At 38.9% G+C, this 11,936-nt stretch overlaps 1 pseudogene; it reads right to left on the reverse strand.

Moving 5' to 3' along the window:
* Positions 1-9,465: 9,465 nt before the first annotated feature.
* Positions 9,466-10,277, reverse strand: LOC101673226 (annotated as a pseudogene).
* Between the last annotated feature and the right edge of the window lie 1,659 nt (positions 10,278-11,936).

The raw sequence follows: 11,936 nt of genomic DNA on the forward strand, positions 1-11,936 counted from the left end.
TACAAAATACTGGGTTTTTAGAGCTGTGAGGAATCCACTGATGCTTGGAAGAGCTAAGTTAAAACAATTTAAACAAAATGCCATGTTACACAGCAGGAAATAAAGTTTATGGAACTCATTACTTTACAAAGTGAAACAGGAATTATAGTTCCTAAAGAGGTTTAAATAAATTCATACATGACTGATCTGTAATGGGTTATTCATGAAAATTAGATTATATTTTCAAGCTAAACATTGGAGGACAACGCTAAAGATAAACAGTAACAACAAAAGTAACAATGAAATAATACTACTACTTATTGGATGCAGTGAACCACTCTAGGTACTTCATAATAGATTATCTTATTTAATTCTACAGCAACTAGCAAGCTATTATTCCCCGTATTTTACAAATGAGCAAATGGACTCTCTTTGATCAGTTCGTGATGGGCATTCGATTTTAACCAGTCCAAAGATACCTGTTCCGAGGTAAGGTAAGCCTCCTCTGATTTGCTGGTCCTGAATGAAAAGGGCTACTTTTCAAGGGCAGGTGACTGAACCATTTCCCTACTCTCCAAGGACTTATACGATGAAATCTGGTAAAGGAAGAGTAAAAATCACAAGTGATCAGGGCAGCCTGATAAGTGTGTGTGTGTGTGTGTGTGTGTGTGTGTGTGTAGGATGAACACATGTCCCAGTCTGCCTGGGACAGACCCAGAGTAACTATTATGACAAGTCTTTGTCACTCTGGCTGAGGACTGAGGGAGAGCTGGAGTATTGGCAAACTAAGTTTAAACAAATATATTTCAAGTTTATCACTTAAGTATATTAAGTTATATAAATGTAAGAATATTAAAAATATCATATGTTTATGCTAAAACATATCCTCAACAAGGCAAAATTTCTCAAAATATGAGGCTCAGGGTTCTTACCACATCACAATCCCAGTGCTAATTCAACCTCACAATCTTTAACCTTTCACCACTGCACATTTTTATCTTCCTCCCACAGTAAAAACTCTGGATCCCAACAATAGTAACACAATTATGTATTTGTTCAACTCTGTGATTTGTTCAACACATTTCTAGAATTGCTATATCCATACCACAAAAAAAAAGATCCCTAATCTATCAAAAAGAATTCAAGATCTGTTTGTGTGCCTTCCTTCTCCGCCACACACTAAGAATATGTAGTCAAAGTTTCATGTTAAAAAATTATTTGGTTTAGTAGTGCTCCCCCCCAACCCCTACCTTTCAGTGTGGTTGTTATTGATGTGAAACTCAGTAAGTTTTATTTGTATATTGGCATTTAGATTTAGATTTTTCTTTTTTTTAATTCCCATCTTGTTTTAATTTGTTTGACTATGTAGATAACATTAGTGCTTCTAAAAGTCAAAACTGTTCAAAAATTATATTCAGAAAAATGTCATGCTCTCTTCTTTCTTCCATTCTGTATGTCTCCCTCCTACTCCCCCCTGCTCCTCTGCCTCCTCTTACTCTGTTTACCAATTTTACTGCTTTCTGGTTTTCTCTATTCTTTTCTGCAAAAATAAGTACTTTGCCTTTTTTTTTTCCTTAACATATATCCTCAGTATAACTTTCCAACACTTCATGGAGATCTTTCTCATTCTTTTCTAAAGCTGCATGATACACCACCATGTATGTAAGTCAAAGTTTGTTCAATCAATTTCCTATGTTTGAACACATCAATAGTTTCCAATTATTTTGCAGTTATAAATAACACCACAATGGATAATATTGGATATGTATGCATATTTTGTATGGTTAAATGCATATTTTGGAGTAGCACCTTAGAAGTGGAATTTTTGGTTCAAAAGTTATACACATTTATGGGTTGGTGAGATATAGACAAATCTAGCCATGTGCCAGGTATACGTGTTTTAATTATATTGAGTTTATAATATATTCTGTTCCTCTCTTGGGGTTACTTCGTTACAGCTCTCCTTTTCCTGTGTTTCCTTAGGTTTTCTTTGTCCACATTTACATTTTTTTTAAGATTTTATTTATTTATTTGACAGAGAGAGATCACAGTAGGAGAGAGGAAGGGAAGAGATCACAGAGAGAGGAAGGGAAGCAGGCCCCCTGCTGAGCAGAGAGCCCGATGTGGGACTCAATCCCAGGACCCTGAGATCATGACCTGAGCCGAAGGCAGTGGCTTAACCCACTGAGCCACCCAGGCGCCCCTACATTTTTTTCATAGAGACTTTAGTATTCATTTGGCTAGCTCCACAAAAGCTCTTTTCATATTGTCCATACATTTACCTAGAAAGAAATGACATCTTGATTCGCCAAGTCATGCTAACCAACAAGAGATGTGTGTCCATTTGCCCAAGTCTACTTTTGTGTTGTTTGGGATCATTTAAGAGTCTTCTGCATATAAGTTTTGATAGATTTTATCTTACCGATTAGTCCTAAGTATCTCATCTTTATATCTTCATCATTGTAAATGAGAATTTCTCTTCCATTATATTGTCTAACTATTTATTATTTGTGTATGTGAAACCAATTAACTTTTGAATGTTTATTTTATATCTTGCTGCAACGCTAATAGGGACATAAAAGAAAACACGCATACAATTGCACAGCATTCATAAAGGTCTATTTCATTATTGCGGGGAAGCATATTCAACAGCTAAATACATCTAAGTAACATATAGGGGATTGCATGACTGCCGTGTTGGTATCTAGCTCAGATCCCAATTCACCTAGAACCCAGCTAACGAGTCACTGTCTGAATATTTAGGGGTACCTGGGTGGCTCAGTGAGTTAAAGCAACTGCCTTCAGCTCAGGTCATGATCTCGGGGTCCTGGGATCAAGCCCCACATCAGACTCTCTGCTCGGAGAGGAAACTTCTTCCTCCTCACTCTCTGTCTGCCTCTCTGCCTACTTGTGATCTCTATCTGTCAAATAAATATATAGATAGATAGATAGATAGATAGAGCACAGCTCTTATTTAGATCAGACTTTGTTTTTTTTTTTTTGTTTTTTTTTTTTTTGTTTTTTTTTTTTAAATTTTTTATTTTTTATAAACATATATTTTTATCCCCAGGGGTACAGGTCTGTGAATCACCACTTCACAGCACTCACCAAATCACATACCCTCCCCAATGTCCATAATCCCACCCCCTTCTCCCAAAACCCCTCCCCCCGGGAACCCTCAGTTTGTTTTGTGAGATTAAGAGTCACTTATGGTTTGTCTCCCTCCCAATCCCATCTTGTTTCATTTATTCTTCTTCTACCCACTTAAGCCTCCATGTTGCATCACCACTTCCTCATATCAGGGAGATCATATGATAGTTGTCTTTCTCTGCTTGACTTATTTCGCTAAGCATGATACGCTCTAGTTCCATCCATGTTGTTGCAAATGGCAAGATTTCATTTCTTTTGATGGCTGCATAGTATTCCATTGTGTATATATACCACATCTTCTTGATCCATTCATCTGTTGATGGACATCTAGGTTCTTTCCATAGTTTGGCTATTGTGGACATTGCTGCTATAAACATTCGGGTGCATGTGTCCCTTTGGATAACTACATTTGTATCTTTAGGGTAAATACCCAATAGTGCAATTGCTGGGTCATAGGGCAGTTCTATTTTCAACATTTTGAGGAACCTCCATGCTGTTTTCCAGAGTGGCTGCACCAGCTTGCATTCCCACCAACAGTGTAGGAGGGTTCCCCTTTCTCCGCATCCTCGCCAGCATCTGTCATTTCCTGACTTGTTGATTTTAGCCATTCTGACTGGTGTGAGGTGATATCTCATTGTGGTTTTGATTTGTATTTCCCTGATGCCGAGTGATATGGAGCACTTTTTCATGTGTCTGTTCGCCATCTGAATGTCTTCTTTGCAGAAATGTCTGTTCATGTCTTCTGCCCATTTCTTGATTGGATTATTTGTTCTTTGGGTGTTGAGTTTGCTAAGTTCTTTATAGATTCTGGACACTAGTCCTTTATCTGATATGTCGTTTGCAAATATCTTCTCCCATTCTGTCAGTTGTCTTTTGATTTTGTTAACTGTTTCCTTTGCTGTGCAAAAGCTTTTGATCTTGATGAAATCCCAGTAGTTCATTTTTTCCCTTGCTTCCCTTGCCTTTTGCGTTGTTCCTAGGAAGATGTTGCTGCGGCAGAGGTCGAAGAGGTTGCTGCCCGTGTTCTCCTCAAGGATTTTGATGGATTCCTTTCGTACATTGAGGTCCTTCATCCATTTTGAGTCTATTTTTGTGTGTGGTGTAAGGAAATGGTCCAATTTCATTTTTCTGCATGTGGCTGTCCAATTTTCCCAGCACCATTTATTGAAAAGGCTGTCTTTTTTCCATTGGACATTCTTTCCTGCTTTGTCGAAGATTAGTTGACCATAGATTTGAGGGTCTATTTCTGGGCTCTCTATTCTGTTCCATTGATCTATGTGTCTGTTTTTGTGCCAGTACCATGCTGTCTTGATGATGACAGCTTTGTAATAGAGCTTGAAGTCCGGAATTGTGATGCCACCAACGTTGGCTTTCTTTTTCAATATCCCTTTGGCTATTCGAGGTCTTTTCTGGTTCCATATAAATTTTAGAATTATTTGTTCCATTTCTTTGAAAAAGATGGATGGTACTTTGATAGGAATTGCATTAAATGTGTAGATTGCTTTAGGTAGCATAGACATTTTCACAATATTTATTCTTCCAATCCAGGAGCATGGAACATTTTTCCATTTCTTTGTGTCTTCCTCAATTTCTTTCATGAGTACTTTATAGTTTTCTGAGTATAGATTCTGTGTCTCTTTGGTTAGGTTTATTCCTAGGTATCTTATGGTTTTGGATGCAATTGTAAATGGGATGGACTCCTTAATATCTCTTTCTTCTGTCTTGCTGTTGGTGTAGAGAAATGCAACTGATTTCTGTGCATTGATTTTATATCCTGACACTTTACTGAATTCCTGTATAAGTTCTAGCAGTTTTGGAGTGGAGTCTTTTGGGGTTTTCCACATATAGTATCATATCATCTGCGAAGAGTGATAATTTGACTTCTTCTTTGCCGATTTGGATGCCTTTAATTTCCTTTTGTTGTCTGATTGCTGAGGCTAGGACCTCTAGTACGATGTTGAATAGCAGTGGTGATAATGGACATCCCTGCCGTGTTCCTGACCTTAGCGGAAAAGCTTGCAGTTTTTCTCCATTGAGAATGATATTTGCGGTGGGTTTTTCATAGATGGCTTTGATGATATTGAGGTATGTGCCCTCTATCCCTACACTTTGAAGAGTTTTGATCAGGAAGGGATGTTGTACTTTGTCAAATGCTTTTTCAGCATCTATTGAGAGTATCATATGGTTCTTGTTCTTTCTTTTATTGATGTGTTGTATCACATTGATTGATTTGCGGATGTTGAACCAACCTTGCAGCCCTGGAATAAATCCCACTTGGTCGTGGTGAATAATCTTTTTAATGTACTGTTGAATCCTATTGGCTAGTATTTTGTTGAGTATTTTCGCATCTGTGTTCATCAAGGATATCGGTCTATAGCTCTCTTTTTTGGTGGGATCCTTGTCTGGTTTTGGGATCAAGGTGATGCTGGCCTCATAAAATGAGTTTGGAAGTTTTCCTTCCATTTCTATTTTTTGGAACAGTTTCAGGAGAATAGGAATTAGTTCTTCTTTAAATGTTTGGTAGAATTCCCCCGGGAAGCCGTCTGGCCCTGGGCTTTTGTTTGTTTGGAGATTTTTAATGACTGTTTCAATCTCCTTACTGGTTATGGGTCTGTTCAGGCTTTCTATTTCTTCCTGGTTCAGTTGTGGTAGTTTATATGTTTCTAGGAATGCATCCATTTCTTCCGGATTGTCAATATTTATTGCCGTAGAGTTGCTCATAGTATGTTCTTATAATAGTTTGTATTTCTTTGGTGTTAGTTGTGATCTCTCCTCTTTCATTCATGATTTTATTTATTTGGGTCCTTTCTCTTTTCTTTTTGATAAGTCGGGCCAGGGGTTTATCAATTTTATTAATTCTTTCAAAGAACCAGCTCCTAGTTTCGTTGATTTGTTCTATTGTTTTTTTGGTTTCTATTTCATTGATTTCTGCTCTGATCTTTATGATTTCTCTTCTCCTGCTGGGCTTAGGGTTTCTTTCTTGTTCTTTCTCCAGCTCCTTTAGGTGTAGGGTTAGGTTGTGTACCTGAGACCTTTCTTGTTTCTTGAGAAAGGCTTGTACCGCTATATATTTTCCTCTCAGGACTGCCTTTGTTGTGTCCCACAGATTTTGAACCGTTGTATTTTCATTATCATTTGTTTCCATGATTTTTTTCAATTCTTCTTTAATTTCCCGGTTGACCCATTCATTCTTTAGAAGGATACTGTTTAGTCTCCATGTATTTGGGTTCTTTCCAAACTTCCTTTTGTGGTTGAGTTCTAGCTTTAGAGCATTGTGGTCTGAAAATATGCAGGGAATGATCCCAATCTTTTGATACCGGTTGAGTCCTGATTTTGGACCGAGGATGTGATCTATTCTGGAGAATGTTCCATGTGCACTAGAGAAGAATGTGTATTCTGTTGCTTTGGGATGAAATATTCTGAATATATCTGTGATGTCCATCTGGTCCAGTGTGTCATTTAAGGCCTTTATTTCCTTGCTGATCTTTTGCTTGGATGACCTGTCCATTTCAGTGAGGGGAGTGTTAAAGTCCCCTACTATCATTGTATTATTGTTGATGTGTTTCTTTGATTTTGTTATTAATTGGTTTATATAGTTGGCTGCTCCCACGTTGGGGGCATAGATATTTAAAATTGTTAAATCTTCTTGTTGGACAGACCCTTTGAGTATGATATAGTGTCCTTCCTCATCTCTTATTATAGTCTTAGGCTTAAAATCTAATTGATCTGATATAAGGATTGCCACTCCTGCTTTCTTCTGATGTCCATTAGCATGGTAAATTCTTTTCCACCCCCTCACTTTAAATCTGGAGGTGTCTTCGGGCTTAAAATGTGTTTCTTGGAGGCAACATATAGATGGGTTTGTTTTTTTTATCCATTCTGATACCCTGTGTCTTTTGACAGGGGCATTTAGCCCATTCACATTCAGGGTAACTATTGAGAGATATGAATTTAGTGCCATTGTATTGCCTGTAAGGTGACTGTTACTGTATATGGTCTCTGTTCCTTTCTGATCTACCACTTGTAGGCTCTCTCTTTGCTTAGAGGACCCCTTTCAATATTTCCTGTAGAGCTGGTTTGGTATTTGCAAATTCTTTCAGTTGTTGTTTGTCCTGGAAGCTTTTAATCTCTCCTTCTATTTTCAATGATAGCCTAGCTGGATATAGTATTCTTGGCTGCATGTTTTTTCTCGTTTAGTGCTCTGAAAATATCATGCCAGCTCTTTCTGGCCTGCCAGGTCTCTGTGGATAAGTCAGCTGCCAATCTAATATTTTTACCATTGTATGTTACAGACTTCTTTTCCCGGGCTGCTTTCAGGATTTTCTCTTTGTCATTGAGACTTGTAAATTTTACTATTAGGTGACGGGGTGTGGGCCTATTCTTATTGATTTTGAGGGGCATTCTCTGAACCTCCTGAATTTTGATGCTCGTTCCCTTTGCCATATTGGGGAAATTCTCCCCAATAATTCTCTCCAGTATAACTTCTGCTCCCCTCTCACTTTCTTCTTCTTCTGGAATCCCAATTATTCTAATGTTGTTTCGTCTTATGGTGTCACTTATCTCTCGAATTCTCCCCTCGTGGTCCAGTAGCTGTTTGTCCCTCTTTTGCTCAGCTTCTTTATTCTCTGTCATTTGGTCTTCTATATCACTAATTCTTTCTTCTGCCTCATTTATCCTAGCAGTTAGAGCCTCCATTTTTGATTGCACCTCATTAATAGCTTTTTTGATTTCACCTTGGTTAGATTTTAGTTCTTTTATTTCTCCAGAAAGGGCTTTTATATCTCTCGAGAGGGTTTCTCTAATATCTTCCATGCCTTTTTCGAGCCCGGCTAGAGCCTTGAGAATTGTCATTCTGAACTCTAGATCTGACATATTACCGATGTCTGTATTGATTAGGTCCCTAGCCTTCGGTACTGCCTCTTGTTCTTTTTTTTGTGTTGAATTTTTACGTCTTGTCATTTTGTCCAGATAAGAGTAAATGAAGGGGCAAGTAAAATACTAAAAGGGTGGCAACAACCCCAGGAAAATATGCTTTAACCAAATTAGAAGAGATACAAAATCGTGAGTGGGGAGAAAGGGGATAAAAAGAGGTTCAAAAAGGAAGAAAGAAAAAAAAAAAAACAAAAAGAAAAGAAAAAGAAAAAAAAAGAAAAGAAAAGAATTTTTAAAAAAAGAAAACACCTAAGAAAAATGTAAATATATATATATATATATATTAGATAAACTAGTAAAAAATCGTTAAAAAAGAAAAAGGTAACAGTTAAAAAAAAATTTTACCCAAAGGCGAGAAAAAAAAAAATGAAAAAGAAAAAATTAAATTAACTGTAAGACTAAAAAAAATCACAGGAAAAAAGCCATGAGTTCCGTGCTTGGCTTTCTCCTCCTCTGGAATTCTGCTGCTCTCCTTGGTATTGAAACCGCACTCCTTGGTAGGTGAACTTGGTCTCGGCTGGATTTCTTGTTGATCTTCAGGGGGAGGGGCCTGTTGTAGTGATTCTCAAGTGTCTTTGCCCCAGGCGGAATTACACCGCCCTTACCCGGGGCCGGGGTGAGTAACCGCTCGGGTTTGCTTTCAGGAGCTTTTGTTCCCTGAGCGCTTTCCGTAGAGTTCCAGAGGACGGGAATACAAATGGCGGCCTCCTGGTCTCCGGCCCGGAGGAGCCGAGAGCCCAGGGCCCCACTCCTCAGTGCGCCCTCAGAGAACAGCGCCCAGTTACTCCCGTCTGCCTGACCTCCGGCCGCGCTCCAAGCTCACCGAGCCTGCGACCGGTTCAAGGTAACACGGAGCTGCGAGCTTACTGTCAGCTCTGCCTCTGTAGCCGGCTTTCCCGTTCCAATACCCGCAAGCTCTGCGACACTCAGACACCCCCGATCCTTCTGTGACCTGCGGGATCTGAGGCCACGCTGACCTCTCGTGGGCTTCACCCCGGTTTAGCCTCTGGAGCCATGTCCCTCAGCGGAACAGACTTTTAAAAGTCCTGATTTTGTGCGCGGTTGCTCCGCCGCTTGCCGGGAGCCGGCCCCTCCCCCCGGGGTCTATCTTCCCGTCGCTTTGGATTCACTTCTCTGCGGGTCCTACCTTTCAGAAAGTGGTTGTTTTTCTGTTTCCAGAATTGCTGTTCTTCTTCTCTTCGATCTGCCGATGGGTTTTCAGGTGTTTGCAATCTTTAGATAAGCTATCTAGCTGATCTCCGGCTAGCTGAAGCAGTCTCAGCTTGCTACTTCTCCGCCATCTTGACTCCTCCCCAGACTTTGTTTTGATCATCTTGGTCACACTAGAAATACACAAAGGTGAAAGCTTCTGATATCCATTCCCAGAGGTTTCTTTCAGCTGGATTAGGCCTCTAGCCACAGAACAAGCCCAACTTTGGGACGTCCAGCATGAATACTCTTCCCAGGTACCAGAGCAGACAGTGTACACTTGACCCACGCCTCAGAGTCTGAGCCCACACTAATCAAACTAGAGTTGTTGACTTTTTCAGAAGTGGAAGCAGAGGGATCCAACTGATACTTGGCTGTAACGTGGAAGTGAGTGTAGTTGGCACCTGATGTCCAAGCAAGGTTTCCTGAAGTGTCAGTATCTTCACATACATTCTGCTAAATTGATCCTCCAAATTCTGACCCATTGTTGACATTAGTGTATAGCTGGAAGTCCCCTGTCCTGAAACCCATCACAGAGTTAATTCTTGTCAGCTTTGACTTGGCACTGTCAAGAGATCTTCTGGTCCCCAGCAAGCCAGCCCTCATAACCAACCATAGCTAACCAAACAAAGTCAAGGTCAATATCACAACCAAGGTTTATCAACTCCCTTTCGTAAGACCTGATTTTATCACTTGCCTGTGTTGGCAAAAAGGATATTAAATATGAGCTTTAAACCTTGATATATCTGGTTTTCAATTGCAAACTATGTTCCCATAGAGTTATCTGTGTTCCATTTTCTGTGGAATTCCGACAAGACCCATACCATTTATATTTGGTCCCTGCTCTTCCACGAACTTTACCAGTGTCTGTATGAGATGAACCAGATATTGAGAATCCCACACCACTGCATGACTTTGTTTTCACACCCAGTTTCACCAACCCGAAATAAAATCTCTGCTGGAAATATCCCTGGTGTCTTTCCAAGGTCAGCATATGGTGGAAACATATTGGCCACGCATGGCTCTGTCCACAGGTGGCCATGGGAAGATAAGGCCAGGGGAAACCCAGTGGTTTCCTGAGAGGGGAGGCTGCTACTCTGCTTGATGCTGAGTCCCCTCAACTCGCTCAGGAGCTCAGGGACTCAGCGTCGGCTGCAGCTTCCACAGCTGGAGGATGAAGGAAAATGTCTTGTTTCATCATCACTGCCTTTTTGTTCTTATTAGATATAACTTGTGTACCATTTTAATTCCCTTCTTTTTTCTTATATTTATTTTCTTAAGGGTTGCCCTGGGTATCCCATATATTCTGTTATGTACTATTTTCATGATCACTGTTTTTTTGTAAATTTGCTTACTTTGCTCGCAAAGTGAAAGCACTCAAAAGTTTGATAAGGTGCCTGGGTGGGTCAGTCGTTAAGCATCTTCCTTTGGCTCAGGTCATGATCCCAGAGTCCTGGGATCAAGCCCCGCATCAGGCTCTCTGTTCAACGGGAAGCCTGCTTCTCTCTCTCCCACCCCCACCCCCACTTGTGTTCCTAATCTCATTGTCTCTCTCTGTGTCACATAAATAAGTAAAATCTTAAAAAAAAAAAAAAGTTTGATAAAAAAGTTTAATTTTATTTGATGTTTTCAAAGTGGATATCATTTTTATTTCAAAAAATTTTAATGAATGAATTTTGTGTTTGGCTTGGATTCTAATAAAAATATTTTCCTAATATCTCTAATCTATCAAATTTACGGTGCTTTTGTTCATGATCCTATATATGATCAATTTTCTTATGAATGATCCATATATATTTGGGAAGAAGGCATATTCTCTCCCATCAGAGTGATTTACTTATGTATATAAATGTATTTATATATTTTTATATATTTAAAATATAAATATGTTCATATTTATATGTAATCTATCTTATTGGTATTTTATTATGTTCTTTAAATCTTCTAATCATTATTTTTTCACTGACATCATTTGAGAGTGATGTATCTTATTATTATTTTTAATCAGTTTCTCCTTGCAATTTCTTTATGTTTTATATAGATTATTTTCTATTTTTTGGTGCAGACATAATTATAACTGTCAAATATTTATTGTGAGCTGCAATTTTCAACATTACAACATTGAAGTTTTCTTTTATACTTTTGCCTAAATTCAATTCTGTCTGATATCAAGATGGTCTTTTCTGTATTCATTTTGTTTTCCTTTGCCTAGTACATATTTGCCACATTTTCTTTTTAGCGTTCCAGACATTTACATTTTGGGTATATTTCCTGTATAGAGAATAATTGGGTTTTGTGTCATTAGCCAATTTGAAAATCTACTTTATTTAAGTAGGTAACTTTGTTCAAACTATTATAATGGAATACCATAGACTAGGTGGCTTATAAGCAACATAAATTTATTTCTCACAGTTGTAGAGGCTGAAGTCTGAGATCAAAGCCCTGAAAGAAAGAATGTCTGGTGAGGGCCATTTCCTAGCTCATAGATACCTGTCTCCTTACAGAGGGAGCTCTCTGGAGACTCTCATAAGGACACAAATCCCATTAATGAGGGCTCTAGCCTCATGACTTAGTCACCTCCTGATGTCCTGTATTCAAATACCATCACGTTGGAAATTAGATTTCAATGAGGTTTTCTTGAGGTGCATAAACGTTCAGTATACAGG

This window comes from Mustela putorius, unplaced genomic scaffold, assembly GCF_011764305.1.
Source record: "Mustela putorius furo isolate JIRA1106 unplaced genomic scaffold, ASM1176430v1.1 tig00000460_pilon_pilon_pilon, whole genome shotgun sequence".
Taxonomy (NCBI): Eukaryota; Metazoa; Chordata; class Mammalia; order Carnivora; family Mustelidae; genus Mustela; species Mustela putorius.